The sequence below is a fragment of the Astyanax mexicanus genome, chromosome 10 (genome assembly GCF_023375975.1).
Source record: "Astyanax mexicanus isolate ESR-SI-001 chromosome 10, AstMex3_surface, whole genome shotgun sequence".
Lineage (NCBI taxonomy): Eukaryota > Metazoa > Chordata > Actinopteri > Characiformes > Acestrorhamphidae > Astyanax > Astyanax mexicanus.
The window spans coordinates 49,042,474-49,060,082 of record NC_064417.1 but is presented as its reverse complement, the minus strand read 5'-3'; the positions used below and the strand labels follow the sequence as shown (position 1 = coordinate 49,060,082).

General features: G+C 39.3%; 1 protein-coding gene across 1 annotated transcript in view; it reads right to left on the bottom strand.

The window, feature by feature from the left end:
- Positions 1 to 4,538: 4,538 nt before the first annotated feature.
- Positions 4,539 to 17,609, bottom strand: part of apln (apelin) — a 47,194-nt gene continuing 34,123 nt past the window's right edge. The window contains exon 3 of the mRNA XM_015607153.3: positions 4,539 to 8,950. The gene's annotated coding sequence lies outside the window, so the exon portion shown is untranslated. The remainder of the gene's footprint in view (positions 8,951 to 17,609) is intronic.

Here is a 17,609-nt window from a genome sequence, read left to right as displayed (position 1 = left end):
TTTGTGATGTGAAGTTTGATGATTCTCATACTTTTTGGCTCCGTTAGGTCACAGTTCTGCCTCTATCAGCCTCTTATTTAAAGGATCTTATTATAGAAGCGTGAAAACCACAGTCATTTTTTCTGGCTCTGGAAAGGGAAAACCAGTGAAGTGAAGAGTGTTATGACTGACTTGTGTAGCCTATCAGCATCGAACGCTGTATAGAAAACCAGAATCACTTCTGAAAGTGATTCAGCACACGTTTAAAATAACATCTCGAGTAATGTCCTGCCGGGATACCCAAAACACAAAACACCCAATATATTCCCATATTGTAATTTTTCCTGAGCACAGCCCAGCGACCACAGAACGTGAGAAAAAACAGTAAAGCAGCAAAAATGAATCACTTAACCCATGTTGTGCTTAAAAAAAGGCTGAAGGCGCTTTGAATTTTGAAATCATTCAAAATATACCCTCTGGCTCGCGGCCAAAGTGTATGTGGGAAACTCTGTTATGGTTTTTGGAGGCTGTGTGTCTTTTTGATGCCTCAGTAGTTCCCAGCAATTTTCTTACCCCCATCATGAGCCACTCACGCAACTGTTTCTGAACACTGATAGCCTAAACAAAACCCCTACAGCTTTAAAACAGGCTGATGACTGCTTACCACTCAGAATAGTGTAGGGCCATTCTACTGAATGGGTGCCATTTACTTGTTGTGTAACTCTTTCCAGTTAACCTTATTTTTTGTATCTTTTTTTCAACCCTAAATCTAATAACAGATATATTCAACTACTCAAAACATGTACCGGTCAAACTCAGGCAGCTTTACTTAACATTTTTTACAAGTTTTCTAAGCTGAAGATGTTTACAAAACTCGTGTGACAGTTAAAAAAGCATGTTTAAAAGCAAGTCCACTAATTTTTCCCTTTGATTTTCTCTCAAGAAAGTCTTTATTTTAAAGAAACGGTTAGCTTTATGTTCAAATAATTAATATTTATGACAAATAAAATCACTCCTGTTACTTTTTATGTTTTGAGTAACAGGAATTAAAGTAACGGGAATGGGTTTTTAGCATAGAATTTGCAAAAGCATGAAAAATTGCTAAATGGTGGCTATGCTAGTAGCATGAGGGCACTGAGCAAATTCTAGTGATTTTCCCAAAATTTGTATTTTAAAAATAAACAAATAAGATCTAAGAACTAATTTAGGTAACAGGGCTGAGTGTTGAGATTGAGCTCGTTACAATAAGATCAAATATACAGAAAAACTAATGAGGGAACTTAAATTTGTTCTTCTTATGAAGAACAAAGCTGATGTCACTTCCTGTTGTAAATGTGACTTGTAGAATGTTCCAGATGGAGTTATGTGTAACAGTTTCAGGCCTAAACACAACTAAAATGTGTGTTAAAGGATTTTAATTGCCTTATATCACCTTATAGTCCAAAAAATAAGGTAACTTAATTATTGTGACTGGCCTACTTTATTATTGACTGCTGATAAAATGGACAGTAAGTCATACCTGTCAAATCTCCCGTTTTGGCCGGGAAACTACCGTATTTTACTCCTCTTTCCCGCCGTCCTCCCGTATTAGTATTATCCCGTAAATTTCCCGTATTATATTAAAATTAAAAATATATATTATTGAGGAGACAGGGCACTGACCGCTCTGTGTCTCTTAACCAATCGTGGAGCCGGTTCATGGAGAAAGTCCCGCCTTTCAGGAGAAACAGCCAATCAGCTTGCAAAGGAGGGTCAGTGTGGGGAATCCCCGCCCTCCTCGCTGTGAGTTCAGGCAGCTCGTCGGAGCAGCTGATGTTAAAACAGATCTGGATATACAGCGATTTTTCTAAAAGAAAGGTAACGGTAGGCTAATCATGTAAACTGTGATGAGATTTTTCTGATAGCTGCTTAAAAATACTCGTCTCCGAATAAAAACACACAGATTAAACCTTTTAAAATAAAAAAATTACAGCTTGTGACTCAGTTTAACTAGAAATGTGGAGAGGACCGAAATTAACTGAACTGATCAGGGGAGGAGTGATCAAAAGGAAGAAGTATTAATTAAAAATAATTAATTGCGTAGGCCACTTAGGAGTAATTTTTACTGATGGAATATATGTGGTCCATGTCCTTTTAGTAAAAGCTCATGATACTATGTTTAGGTCACCTACAGTTATTTTGCAGAATTTGTGCACCCTTTGTTCAATTTTAAATCTATTAAATAAATACAAAAATATATCATATAAAACAGTGCATTTCTGGCAAAAAAGACATGAAATCTTAACTTTTTTTTAATATCTAGAAAAGGATTTTTAATTTGGCTGTATTAAAAAAATGACATATGTAGGAATGTCCACAACATTTCAGATTCTGATAATCTAATTGTAGTGTGTAAGTGGTTCACATGTGGTTATTTTAGATTTTTTTAAACCTGTCTTAAAATGTAAGGGATACTGAACCTTCGTTGGGCTGGTGGGACGGCTTTAAGCGTACAGAGGAAAATATCCCTTATTTTTAAATCTAAAACTTGACAGGTATGCAGTAAGTGTAGGAACTGTAAGGGGTTAATGTTAATGATAGTGGTTGGTGAACAGTGTAAATGTGTAGTGGTGTACCGTATACTGTAACAAGAAGCACAAATCCACACCTGTTTCTTAAAATAAGATTTTTAATATTACTTATTATCATAAAGATATATTTACACACTTTACAGAAATAGAAAATAAAAACACAAAGCTACGCATGAAAGGAAAAAAAATAAAAAATAAAATAAAATAAGTACTCCAAGAGCTAAAGCTTATCTTTTATAAATTAGAAACCAAAAGTTCAAATATGTACACAGTATTTCAACCATTTCTGATACACTTGTTTTTATTTATTCATTTATTTATTTATTTATTTATTTTTGCCCAGTTTAACATCAAACAGAGACAGAGACTGTACATTTGGCCTGGTGAGTTCTATGAGCACACACCTCGAACAGGAAAGATGAGGATTAATACCTTGTCTTTACAGTGTTTTTCTGCACGGCCCGGTAATACTGTGGAGGAGCCGAGGCCGAGGCCGGCTCTGGACGGAGCAGGTATCCTCCCGCTATTCGAGAGCGATCGAACGGTGTGCCGAACAGACCGGCCGTGTTTATTACGGAGGGATGTGTTAGAATCAGGCGGAGCTCGCTCTAGTCTGGGGGCGGAGTCTCGTCAGAAGCTACGGAATAATCAGATCGTTCTCAGCCCCTCACCCACGGGATTTCTGTTCAGCTAGTGGCGATGTGCGAACAGGCGATAGGGATTGAATTTCAGCTACTTCAGATACTTCGGTTGCTGCATCGTTCGTGCACACTGACGGACGGGCTCATCAAACGCAAACGCTCACGTACGGCACGTGTGTTATATGTTGTTTGCTTGATGTTTGATTTTCTTTTGGCTCTCTTGGTTCGGTGTCAGACTGATGATTTAGACGTGAGTCAAAAAATAAACGATGGCGAGGAGAGCGGGAGAAAAAAAAAAATGTTAAAAAAACGTGATCACAAAACCAGTGCAGAAGGAAATGCCTGTCAAAGCTATGGGTTTGTAGTACTGATGTACTGATACACTGTCTGCAATCTGTAGCATCTACTACAGATTCACTTGCCACAATACTCTCTATCTCTTTCTTTCTCTCTCTCTTTCTCTTTCTTTCTTCTTCTCATCACAATCATCTGTTCACTCATTCAGTTTTGGCCGTTCTACCTACACAAGATACTGTGACTCTAGATTTCTCCAGCCAATACAGTCTGAACCCAAACCAAAAAGTGAGTGGATATAGAGTGAAAACATGCTTAGAAGTGCATAGGAAGGTTACTTAGGCAATGTAATTTGACACAGTTGGGCCACAAGTAGGCTGCAGTTGGGCCACAGTTGGGCCACAATTGATCTGCAATTGAGCCAGAGTTGGACAATGGTTCAGCCACAATTGGGCTGCAATTGAACCACATTTGGGCCACAGTTGGTTGGGCCACAATTGGGCAGCAATTGAACCAATTTTGGGCCATAGTTGGGCCAAGTTGGGCAGAACACAGGAGGAATACATGTTGGGGAGGAAAGTTTATATGGAATATACTGTACAAAACTTTAGTAATATTTGTTTTAACCCTCTACAACTTCTTTAACCCCAACTTCACTGTATTAGTATTAGGGATGCACTGAAATTATTGTATAACATTTGCCCAAAGGCTAAAAATCAAATGTATTTGGTCTTACTCTTCATATTTAAAGATAATGTTCTTTTTTGGTCTTTTCAGCCAAATCGGTTTGGTTGCTGAATTTTCGGTGCTGAATCCCTGGTGTTAAATTCCATTTTTTCTCCATCTTTTTGGATGCATTTATTGATTTTTTTTAATTAACCTGTTGTTTGTGCTGTTTTTTTTTTACTTTGAGTTGTTTGTTAGGGGATTGGCCAGGCAGCAGTAGAGGGGGGAGTGGAGTAGAAGGTGTGGACATCGTGTAGCAGACTATAATTCTCTATACTTCTTCTTATTCTTATTTTTATTTTATTTTTTTAGTTATTACGACCACACGCACACGCACACGCACGCACAAATAAAATACAGCTTTCTACACTGTATTGGAAAGTAAGCTTTGGACAACCAGCTAGACGAGAATCAGTCAATAAAATTGTCACGATACACTGGAAAACCATTACATGCCAAAGAGACGTGTTTTCAGGATTTCTTTTTCCAGCAGCATAATGGAATTGCAAAAGTGCAGCCTTGCATGCCCGTACAGAGAGGTGTTGGAGCAAAGCCAAGTGATTGATAGGGGGTCTCTGTTATAACAGGCTTTGGACGACGACGACGGCGACGACGTGTTTGTCTTTGGACTTGTGATCCGACAGATAGCCATCGCTGAAGGGTTGGGTTGTGTTATGTTGCAGTGATGGGGGTGTTTTTTTGTGTTTTTGTTTTGTTTTTTCTTTTCTTTCCTTTTTTTTCCTTTTCTTTTTATTTTTCTTCTTCTTTCAAGGCTTGAATTGTGCTGAAACTCTGCTTTACTTCACTCCCTGAAGGGGCAGCTCAGCTGGTGCAGATGGTAGAGATACATTCATGAAGAACAGTGCAGATGCAGACGTTATCCTGCACCTCTGACGGGAGCTTCCCGGACAGAAGAATACTGATTCTAACCCTGGCTCTTTCATCTGATAGGATCATCTCGACAGACCCGGCCTCACTGATGGGGAAAGAAGCTCATCTCCTCTGAATTTTGCCCGGCTAATGCACGAGATGCTTGGCGTCTCGTTGCGTTTCGAAAAAAAAGGCGCATTAATGAAATCTACATCTCTGTCTGTGAGGGTATTTTTATTAAATATTAAAATTATAATGATGATGAGACTGGAATTATTAGCATTCGCAGTACCCTACGATTTAATGCATTTTTAATCAAGGTGAGCTTTGCTGGATGTTTTATTTATTTATTTTTTTTTTATTTAAAATGTTTTGTACCAGCATGGTCTCGAGGTGAGAGGCACTCTCTGATTCTTTTTCCTATTAAGAGCTGCTGTTCGACGCTGCAAGGCATTAAACATTGGGACGTTGCAACATTGGAACACTTTCTCTCCAATTACATCGAGAATGGAGAAAAAAAATGGATTATTGGCCGGTGGAGGGGAATAAATGTGGGAATGTGGGAATGTGGGAAAAGCATCACAATTATACAATTACGAATATGAATATAATGTTTAATATGTATATGTGTAACAGTCTTGTGTGTAGAAAAAAAAAAGCCTCATATCTCTTCATAAGAGTTTTAAACGTATTAAACAAGGTTTAAAATTTAGTTTTAGATTTTTAGAAAAGAAAACAGACCTCATTCATCAAATTAATGAGGTGATGCAATTAAAACGATGCAGGAATTGTGGTGGCTTTGATTTTAGCTGAATTTAAAGAGTGTTACATTACAACACAATTAGGCTAAACCGCTGAAGGTGAGGAATAGTGAGGAGTAGTGAGGGGTAGTGAGGGTACGTGCGGTCACGATCTAAGCCAAATTGGACAATGAGCTCAGACGTCGAAGGCCTTCGTCTCTGGCTAAACTCCAGCGAGGCCCATCTGAAATAGATTAGCAATAGGATTTAATGACCACAGCCATCAAAGCAATGGCCACCTGTGCTGAAGAGACTCTAAAAGGCTAAAAGGCAACTGCTCCCAAAACAGGGAGAACGATAATGGCTTACAAAAAAACGCAATCGGAATACAGTAGAGTTATAGTGGTGAATACATAGGCAGGGAGATGTGTATATATATGCATATATATGCTCTGTGCATGTATGTATGCATGTGTGTCTATTTGTGTGTACTGTATGTGTGGTGTATTAGCGCGTGTGTTTCTCATAAATAAATGCACGAAATAATAAAATAATAGAGTAAATTAATAAAGAGCGACTGTTCATTCAGTACAGGCTTCTCTCACAGCACCCTGAGAAACATAACTGAAATATAATATAAATCAAAGACAAAAAAAAAAAAAGTAATGAAAATGATAAAGGTTCCAGTATGATGTAAAATATGTAAAAAGGCATACATATTGTTCTGGTCATCAGGAGAAGGACTGGTGTAGTCCTGTGGGATGGGGGCGTTCCAGCCTTTAGCTAAGCAATCAGAGAAGAGAGCACTAGTGGTTGGTTACAAACATGTACACACACACACACACATGTATACACACACATGTATACACACACACACACACACACACACACACAGAAGAATAATGTGTGTTAATGTTTGTTATAAAGTGTTTGCGTGTTTTGCTTTGAAAGGTTTTTGGTCTGATTTGGTCTGAGTTCGACTGAGTTCGATCTTCTTTGCTACCATTGTCTTTTATTTTCTTTAAAACATCAGATGTTCGTGTACGTGGATGTGAGATGCATACACAGGTTTAGGTGTTTCAAGAAAACTTCAAACTTAAAAAGAAAGCAGAAAATAAGAGGTAACATGTTTGATTTTGTGTTTTTTTTTGTTTGTTTTTTGTCTTTCCTGGCAGCATTGCAGAGAAGATTTTACTATTTGGCACTTCATTAAAAGGAGATGTGGTCCGCCCAGAAGGACAGACCACCCCGGCCAGTTAACAGTCGTGTTTATCTGCAGGGGAGGAGGACAGGGCTCGGGGTGGACGATCACACATGGGTAAGTAGAGTACCCCAGCCAACATTCTCACATGAGGTTTATATGAGTGGGTTTCAGTGGGCATTATGGGCTCTGAGTGGGTTTGAGTGGGTTTCTACATGAGCCCATGGGACTTTCTGAATGGCTCCCATCATTACAGCCCACCTGAATTTTATATAGGTTCCATCTAGGCCACATGTGTAGTGTACAACCCAGATTGGGGCCTATACAGTCCTTTACAAGCCCCATACAGACTCCTACAATTCCACACAGTCCCCATACAGTTCCACACAGGCCTCTACAGTTCCATACAGGGCCTATACAGTCTCGTACAGTCCCATACAGGCCCCATACAGGGCCTATACAGTCTTGTACAGTTCCATACAGTCCCATATAGCCCCATACAGGCCCCATACAGGAGCTGTACAGTCCCATACAAGGCCTATACAGTTCCATATTGGGCCCATACAATCTCATACAGTCCCATATAGGGCTCATACAGTTCTATACAGGTCCCAAACAGCCCGATACAGTTCCATACAGAGCCTATACAGTTTCATACAGGGCCCTGTAGAGTCTTATACAGTCCCATACAGGACACATACAGTCCTATACAGTCCCAATACAGCTCCATACAGTTCTATACAGTCCCATACAGTCCCATACAGTTCTATACAGTTCTGTACAGTTCCATACAGTCCCATACAGTTCCACACAGTCCCCATACAATTCCATACAGGCCCCACATGGTCATGTTATCTGGGGTAGTGCCTGATCCCATAAGGAGACACTGTGGCAGCTTAAACCTTAAGCACTCTGCTCACAGCCCCAGGGTGTCTACAGGATAATGCGTAATAAGCTTTGGACGGCGAAATCTTTAAAAGCGGTAATGCTTAAAGCAGGTTGTGTAAGTATGCAAATGAGGAAAATGCAGCCCATCTGTATGCCATCGATTTACACTCGCTTTACTGGACTCCTGACAATAGTAGTCTTCTTTTAATTCAAAGCAACGAAACAAAACCCAAATCAAAAAACATGAACCTTTTTCTCCAAAGACATTCGGCTTACTGTTGCATCAGACATACAGGAGAAAATAGAATGATAATAACATTATGTAAAATGATAAAAAAAGAAAAAAAAGTAACATTGTAGACAATAACATTTGCAGAAAGTAAATGCTTTGACCCGGGCTGGGAGAAGCGGTGATGAAGATGTTCTGAATATATATTTAAAAAAAAAAGCCTTTACCTTCCGATCCCTGCCACTTCCCTCCCACATCACATCACATGTCATGTCAATCGTTTGTTCACATCAGAGGTCTCCACAACACAGCAATGGAACAAAATTGGGCGGTTTTCACCCTTTTACACAGAGGATGGGAGTCGTTAACGTGCCTTGCAGAATTAACTGACGAACTGACGCTCTCAGGCGAAAGGCTTCTGGGGTTTTTTTTGTTTTGTTTTTTTGGACCAGGCTCCCCGGCGCTCACACGTCATGCAAAGTGTGGCAATGGAAAGGGCTCTCTAGAAAGCGAATGAGGAAAAAACCACAGGGAGGAGAGAGAGACAGACAGAGAGATAGAATCTGGTAGCTCGGGCTCGATTATCCCCCCCCACCACCCCACGATCCCGGCCCACAATTCTTCATAGAGCTGAGGGTGAGTGGCTTGTCCTGGTAGTTTGTGGACAGAAGAAGAGTTGCTTGAAGAACCAGCAGGTGCTATGGACATCACTCTTCAGGCTGGGCTGGCGAAGGCCCCTTGTTGCAAGGCCCCCCAAGGCAAAGGAAGAGCATAGAAATCAGAACCATGGGGGAGGGCGCTCTACGCAGTGCCTGCAAGAGAAGAAGAAAAGCACAGAACCGCTGTGTGAGATTGTGAGATATAGCAGATATAATCTGGAGCTTACTGTAAATATGTTACTAGATGTATGTACCCATCCAACATTCTCATGTGGGGCTCATATAGGGGGGATGTGGGTTAGATGGGTTCCAGGTTTGTATATGTGTGTTGTTTCAGTGTACAACCCAAATGGGCCCCATCACTGATATTCAATGTTAACCATGGATGGAACATACTGGTTGTGATGGGTATTGGAGCAAGAATAAAGAAAAAGCTGGTGGAAAAATGGCAAACCGAAGCAGTTTTTGCTCTGTAAACATTTATATTCTTTCTTTTTCTCTGCTCCCTGTCCGCCATTGCTCTCTTTAATTTCACCAGCAAGATAAAATATACATACTTGTAGTGCATGCATCCTGGAGTGCAATAACATAAGTGACGAGTCTTCATAGTCTCATGTTAAAAGTAATTTCTGTCATTTTAAAATTACAAAAAAATATATTTACCTGCAATTACCTTTACTACCTGTTAGAACCTTTACTACGCTAGTAACTCCATGTTATACAGCTATTTAAAGTTTACGTTTAAATATTAATACATTTCAGGTAATGGACCACTATAACATAATACAGAGGTAACCTATATTTGTTTGTTGCAGAATAATATGAATAATGAATAAAATAATGCTATAAAAAGTGCATACTATTTGCTAATTAGTATTATCATTAAAGTATTTAAATCAATCACACACACACATCCCACACACATAATCCACTTTAAAAAACCACTAAACCCTAAACCATATATATTTTTTTACGTTAATAGCTGAAATGTGTTTCTTTAAAGTTATGAAACATACTAATCCTAAACATTTCCTAACCTAAAAAACATTTATTGTGGTAATATCTGCCTCTGTAGACCCCTCGCCCCCCCTTGCTGACATCCAACCATCTGCAGCAATCAGCGCTCCCTCCTGCCCCGCCTCTAAACCCATACATCATCCAGTGCCTCTCCCAAACTACTACTCCCATTTTTAGCTTTAAATTTAAGCTGAGAGTGGAGTCAGTTTAAGTCAGGGGGTTTAGTGCCCCTTTAAAATAACTGATAAATTAGTCATTAGATGAATCAATCTTTAATCTTATTGTGTGTTTGTTTCGAAATCTTTTTAGTCATGAAAACTGTGCTCTGTGTGAATAGTTTTACTCTTTTACAGTAATTGTAGTATATTGTCTGATGTCAGATTTTCAATAGATGTAAAATAAAGCAACAAAAAACCTAAAGAGAGCTTGAAACACTGAGCACTACTAAACCAGTGTTCTTACAGAGCAGCGCTTCATGCTTCTCTTTATGCGTTAAGCAGTGAATCAGAGTAAATCAGTGAGGTCATTCTCTGCATTTACGCTTCTATTATGTCGTCCACATCAGATTATAGGTGAAGATCGCAGATATTCGAGGCTCTTAGAGACGGCATTCTCTCAAAACAACCCTATCTCCAGCGTCTTTTCATACACCTGAGCATTTTTCTGTGATTGCGTAGCCCGAGATCAGATTCAGATCGCGCTGTTTTAATTATTTAATGCTTTTTCTGCTGTGATTCGTCATCGCGTCATGTTGGGTTTCGTTTAGAAAGCTCACCCCTGTGTTCCTGTTTTGTTCTTCCATCTAACCAACCAGCCTGAGCTACGCATGGTTTAGAAAGGAGGGGAGGAAAAAGCTTGAAGTTGCTTTCTAATCCGTTTTTCTGCCCTGCGGCGCTACAGGCAGTCCAGCCCTCCCTCTGTTCTATAAGGCTTTGTGTTCTCTCTTTGAGGAAGACGTTTCCTCTTCCTGAGTCGTCCCTCTGATGTGTTGTGGCATCTGGATCCCATAAAACACAAGCAGTTAGTTAATCACGGCGCTGAGATTCAACCAGTAACTTTCAGCGTCAACTTTTCATCCGTTCTGATATTTCTTCTTTGATTCTTAGAGAACGAATGTAATGTGGGGCGTCAGATCAGAGCTCCCAGAGCTCTCTTTTTAATGTCATACAAGACATAACATACTAGTGCATCTCAAAAAATGTATATCACTGTAAAAATGTTACTTTATTTCAGTAATTCATTTCAAAATGTGAATCTCATACAGCTCTGGAAAAAAATAAGAGACCACTTCAGTTTCTGAGTCAGTTTCTCTGATTTTGGTATTTATAGGTATGAATTTGAGTAAAATGAACATTGTTGTTTTATTCTATAAACTACAGACAACATTTCTCCCAAATTCCAAATAAAATTATTGTCATTTAGAGCATTTATTTACAGAAAATGAGAAATGGCTGAAATAACAAAGATGCAGAGCTTTCAGATCTCAAATAATGCAAAAAAAAAACTATTTCATATTCATTCAAGTTTTAAGAGTTCAGAAATCTGAAATATTTGGTGGAATAACCCAGGTTTTAATCACAGTTTTCACGCATTTTGGCATCATGTTCTCCTCCACCAGTCTTACACACTGCTTTTGAATAACTTTATTCTGCTTTATTCCTGGTGAACAAATTCAAGCAGTTCAGTTTGGTTTGATGGTTTGTGATCATCCATCTTCCTCTTGATTATATTCCAGAGGTTTTCAATTTGGTAAAATCAAAGAAAATCATAATTTTTAGGTGGTCTCTTTTTTTCCAGAGTTGTATATTATATATAGATATATAGATGTATTACACACAAAGTGATCTACTTTATATTAAGTGTTTATTTCTTTTTTTGTTGTTGATTATGGATTACAGCTAATAAAAAAAAACAAAATCATTGTCTTAGAAAATAAAAATATATTATGAAAATAAGAACAACTGGTACTTTTAGCAGTGTGGGCAGGTTGGGCAGAGTTCCAGAGGTCCTGCTGGAAAATGAAATCCTCATCTCTATAAAAGTTGTCAGTAGCAGAGGGAAGCATGAAGTGCTGTAAGATTTTGTGGGAAAACAAAACTGCACTGACTTTAGACTTGATAATAAAACACAGTGGATCAACACCAGCAGATGACATGTCTCTCTAAACCATCACTGATTGGTGGAAACTTCACACTAGACCTCGAGCAGCTTGGACTGTGTGTCTCTCCACTCTTCCTCCAGACTCTGATCCCTTGATTTACTTTAAATGAAATGTAAAATTTACTGATGATCAGTGATGGTTTGGAGAGACATGTCTGTCATCTGCTGGTGTTGATCCACTGTGTTTTATTATCAAGTCTAAAGTCAGTGCAGTGTTTTGTTTTTTTTTTCCAGAAAATTGAGTATAAAAGTCCAGACCAAACTAGTTAGGTGTGAAAGCACTTCTTGTTTGATTGGTGCAACCAATAAAATTTTAGTATTTCGCAACTTGAGCGCAGAAACAGTTTGCATTGAAACTTTAGCATTTAGGCTGTGATTGATTTAATGTTCAGCTGGTGCAACCGGCTACAAGTGTTAAGTGAACTTCAGAGCATTCCTCCTCTCTTCTCAAGAACTATACACGGTTCTCCAGCTGTTCCAGAAGGCATGCACCTCATCAGCAGCCACGACGTAGAACTGAGTGAACATTATGAAAAGAAAAGAGCCTTTTAAGTTGAAAGGCCACCAGTGTGGCCTTGTTCCGCCGGTCCCTGGCTGCTATCAGGCCTTGAGGAGAGTTAATTCTGCTGGTCAGGCTGCACCCAGCTCTCGGCGTGGTTGATGAAGTGCGAGGCTATATTTCTCACCCGCTGGAAATCGTGACATGTTCTACATTATCCAGATGCAGGTCAGGAGCTCGGAGCGGCGCAGTCCCAGGTGGGGCACGGACTGATTTGCTTTGCTGCATGTTTTATATTTTCTGGTCTCTGGTGGAATGCATGGGGGATTTATTAGTCGCTTGACATCATACAGCTTCATACGCAGAGTGACGAACTGGATTTCATTAGAGTAGCGCAAGAATTCAATCAAAACTCTGCGGTCTGGCTCTATATGCCACATTACAACTGAACAAAATGAAACATTTGCTTAAAGGCTGAATATTAAATGTTTTTGCATGTTTATATTAAATCTTTTTTTGTTCACAATTAAATAAATTAAATAGCTTGAATGCATTTAATTATGCTTGTAAAAGAAAAAGAAATAACAAAACTATAATTTTATATATATATATATTATATTCCATATCTGAATTTGTTCCTTTGAAGTAATAAAACATACCAGTCATACTTAAAATTGTTGTAAACATTTTAAAAAATCTAAAAAAACGCTTTTACTTTGGTAATTTCTGCCTCTGCAGCGCCCCCTCTCAGGGTCAACTGTGCTACAGGTGAGGATGATCTTTCCCTGTACTTTGGTACGCAGACACCTCACAATATGCAGATCAGTCAATCAATAATACCACCCCAACCATCTGGGTCTCAATGGTAGCAGAGACACACTGCTGATGCTGCAGCTCTATCTATTAGCTCTCCCTTTTGCCCCACCCCTAAACCCATACATCACCCAGTGCCCCTCGGGGGGGGGGGGGTGTAGTGCCCCTTAAACATTCCAGCAGACAAACCAACAAAGCTAAGGATGCACCGAATGTTCTGCAACTGAAATTTTCAGTCTAAAATGGCAAAAAATGACTTTTTGGTGTTCAGCCAAAGTAAAAAGCATGTAGCAATGTAGTGAAAACACTGTATTGTACTTGTATTGGTTTGTCTGCTGGGATGTTAAAAATGTTTTATAAATATTTTAAAATAATAGTTTTGTAATTGCTTTTCCTTTTCCTCTGAAAAGTGAGACACAATAAAATAAACATAAGCCTGCTAAACTTAGACATCAGATTCTCAACTTCAACTGTTGAGAGTCAATTGTTGACAGTTTGTTACATCGATTCGTCACTGTTTTGATCATTTATACTTACTTACTGTAATTTCTGAACTTACTAATTTCTGAACTGCACTCTTAATGTGTTTGAAAGCCCTATTTGAGTAATGTTCTATTCTAACTTTGAAAGCATCCTCAAGTGAAGTCTCAAAGACCATCAAAATTGTTATGATGATGAACTGGCAGTCATTGGGACTTCCTCGGGAAAGGAAGAGCCAGGGTTTCCTCTTTTGTACAGGTAATTTCATCAGAGCCTCAGAAACCACAAGTTAATAACTCCCCAGCTAAGAGCATCTAAATCCTTCACAGTATTTAAATGTTTCGGTTTGTTTAACACTTTTAAGTTACTACATGATTCCTTATGTGTTTCTTCATAGACTGACTTTAGCATTAATTTACAATGCAGGGGAAAAAAAAGTACTCTAGAAACAGGTCATTGCCAAATTCTTAATTTAACTTTGGCCTTCATTATGCTTATAAAGTAAAATTTGATCTGAAATTTGCTGTGTAATTGTGCACATGATATTTCCATGGACGCTACATTGATACGACAAGGAAATGCTCTGACTAAAATACTAAAAATGCTATAAAAAGCAATTTTGCTTATTAAGTGACTAAGAAAGTGCTGGTTTTCCACCGAGCTTTAGTGACAAAATACTGGGTGCATCCCTTGTTTGTGCCAGCTGATGGTGAGCTTGATTGGCATGCTAGTCAAGCGAAATGAACTGGCGCAGCCGACTATGTCTGTGAGGCTGTGGGTGAAAGCTGAATGAGGTGAACTCTGAACCCCAGGGAGGCATGAGAGGAGCTGAAGAAGAGGATGAATAAAGGAGGAATCTCGGTGTTGTTTGGGGTTGAAGTGCTGTTTGTGGAGTCCGCTTTGGGAATTGCTCAGCCGTTCCCTTTAATAGAGCGACACAACTTCCTTCAGATCCCCTCATTGTGCCGCAGTCATTCTGGGCTTCAAAACAAGCTCTGAGCGCCCGGCTCACCCGGAGAACGCTTCACTTTTATTGACCAGGCAGAGCGTTGAACTCTGAGCGGTGTGTGCAGTCCCGCGGGTCCGGGACGCCGTGCCGCGACCTTGCTCTGCGCCGTGACCTTTGTGGCGTCACCGCGGCGTTTTCCCGCAGGCTGCAGGAGAGCGCTGAGTGAATTGGGGAGAGAAAGATTCCCAGACAAAATCTGGCTTCAACAAAAACTAACCATGATTTGCTATAGATTGTAAAACTGTGAGGGATATGGGGGGAAGGGCTTCCCTCCCTTTACTGCTTTCATCTCCTCGCCTTTAATAGCGATTAACAATGCAATAAAGTGCTGACTTGCCTCAGTCCGCTCCAAAAGATCAGTCCCCTATGAGCTTAATTTATGGTGGGACTCTGTAGACTGGTGTTTTGAGCTTGACACCTCCTGTGGGGGTATTATGCCCTGCGTCGCTCGTCTGTGCATTTAAACTCTTTCAAAGCTTTTGGGAATCAACTCGACTCAACTTTGGCCTTCATTGTGTAGCATCATGCTTATAAAGTAAAGTTTGATCTAAAAATGGATGTGCAATTGTGCACATGTAATTTCCATAGACAAAACATTGAAATAACAAGGGAATGCTCTGATAAAAATGCTAGAAAAGACAACGGTTACAATAGTATGAATGCATTCAACCAAAAACAGCTGTCTTGGTACAAAATCAGAAACTGCTATTGCAGTGTTAGCAGTGTGGCACTAGCCTTAGCATTGCTACTGTGTTGTTAGCATTGCTGCTGTGCTAGCTGCTGGTCTTGCTCACTATTGCTACCATGGTATTAGCATCACTACTACAGTGTTAGCCTTGGCCAGCATTGGTTGTGCATCATAGCCTATATGTACCCTGCTCATAGTCATGTACCCTACACTGTAGCCCGACACACACCTCCCCAGAAATGTAACTACAGGAATTTCTTTGATTTTACCAAATTAAAAACCTCTGCAATATAATCAAGAGGAAGGTGGATGATCACAAGCCATCCAACCAAACTGAACTGCTAGATTTTTTGCACCAGGAGTAAATGCAAAAAGTTATTCAAAAGCAGTGTGTAAAACTGGTGGAGGAGAACATGATGCCAAGATGCATGAAAACTGGGTTATTCCACCAAATATTGAAACTTTAAGAACATGAACTTGTTTTTTCTTTGCATTATTTGAGATCTGAAAGCTCTGCATCTTTTTTTGTTATTTCAGACATTTCTCATTTTCTGCAAATGAATGCTCTAAATGACAATATTTTTATTTGGAATTTAGGAGAAATTTTGTTTTGTAGTTTATAAAATAAAACAACTATGATCATTTTACTCAAACATAAACCTATAAATAGCAAAATCTGAGAAACTGATTCAGAAACTGAAGTGCTCTCTTAATTTGTTTTTTTTTCCAGAGCTGTATGTGTTGCATGACATGGACAGCAGCAGCTGTGATTGGTTCACCACACCTTCCTTCCATCGCAGTTTAAACGTAGGCAATGCGTTGACTCAATGCAGAAGTATAAATCAGCCATACATTAGCATTAACAATGCCAGTCTTGCCTATTACTACTTCAGTGTTAGCAGTGGGCTCCTAGCCTTAGCATTGCTACCATGTGGTTAGCATCACTACTGCAAGCATCGTTTAGCATTATTATTGGTTTATTAGCATCACTAGTCAATATATGGTCAACATCATACAACTTTTAGAGCGAGGCTTGAGTTCTGTACCAGGCAGCATACAAAAGCAGTGTGTAAGACTGGTGGAGGAGAAGATGCACGAAAACTGTGATTTAAAAACAGGGTTATTCCACCAATGCAATCTTTGCATTATTCGAGGTCTGAAAGCTCTGCATCTTTTTTGTTATATCAGCCATTTCTCATTTTCTGCAAATAAATGCTCTAAATGACAGTAATTTTATTTGGAATTTGGGAGAAATGTTGTCTGTAGTTTATAGAATAAAACAACGATGTTCATTTTACTCAAACATAAACCTATAAATAGCTAAATCAGAGAATCTGATTATGGAAAAAAAATAACAGAGCACTTCAGTTTCTGAATCAGTTTCTCTGATTTTGCTATTTATAGGTTTATGTTTGAGTAAAATGAACATTGTTGTTTTATTTTATAAACTATGGACAACAATTATTTTAGTTAAGTCTTAAGAATGAAAGAGCATTCGCATAAATCCGGACTGTTTATCCAGACATCAAATAATCAAATATTCTTTGGTCCAGGTTAGAAACGGACCACCAGTGTTGGTGTTGTCTTTTTGGTAAGTGGATTTCATTGCTTTTATCAGAATAACGGAAGTGTTTATGTACTCTGGGCAGGTTGATTTTGGTAGCTACACTGGCTTCCTTTGTTCTGGTTGTATATTACATTTCTGTCTGGGAGAACTGCAGTTCTACTGGATGTGAATGAACCCTCTAAAGCCAGAAGTCTAAAGTCCAGTAATCTCATAAGGATGTTATTTTTTTCGGAGTAGACAGCAACCCCCAATTCATGGAAAGCGAGAGAACGGGAGGGCATGTCGGTTACAGTTTCCCTCTCCTCCAGTTACACATAAGCTTCCCTAAACCGCCTCGGCGGGCGGGCGAGAGCGCGCTCAGAGAAAGTAAAAGCTATACTGTGATTCAGCTTTTCACAGAGCCTGCCACTCGCGTCCATTTACAAATGAAAATCAAAGTAATGGATTTGTCTCTTTTCTTTTTTTTTCAGTGAAATAAAGCGATTGGATGAATGGTAGAACGGTTACGTGCTCAGATGCATTTTCCATTTCTCTTTTATCAAAGAGCTTTATGATCAAAGAGGAATGCTTGGATGTCGC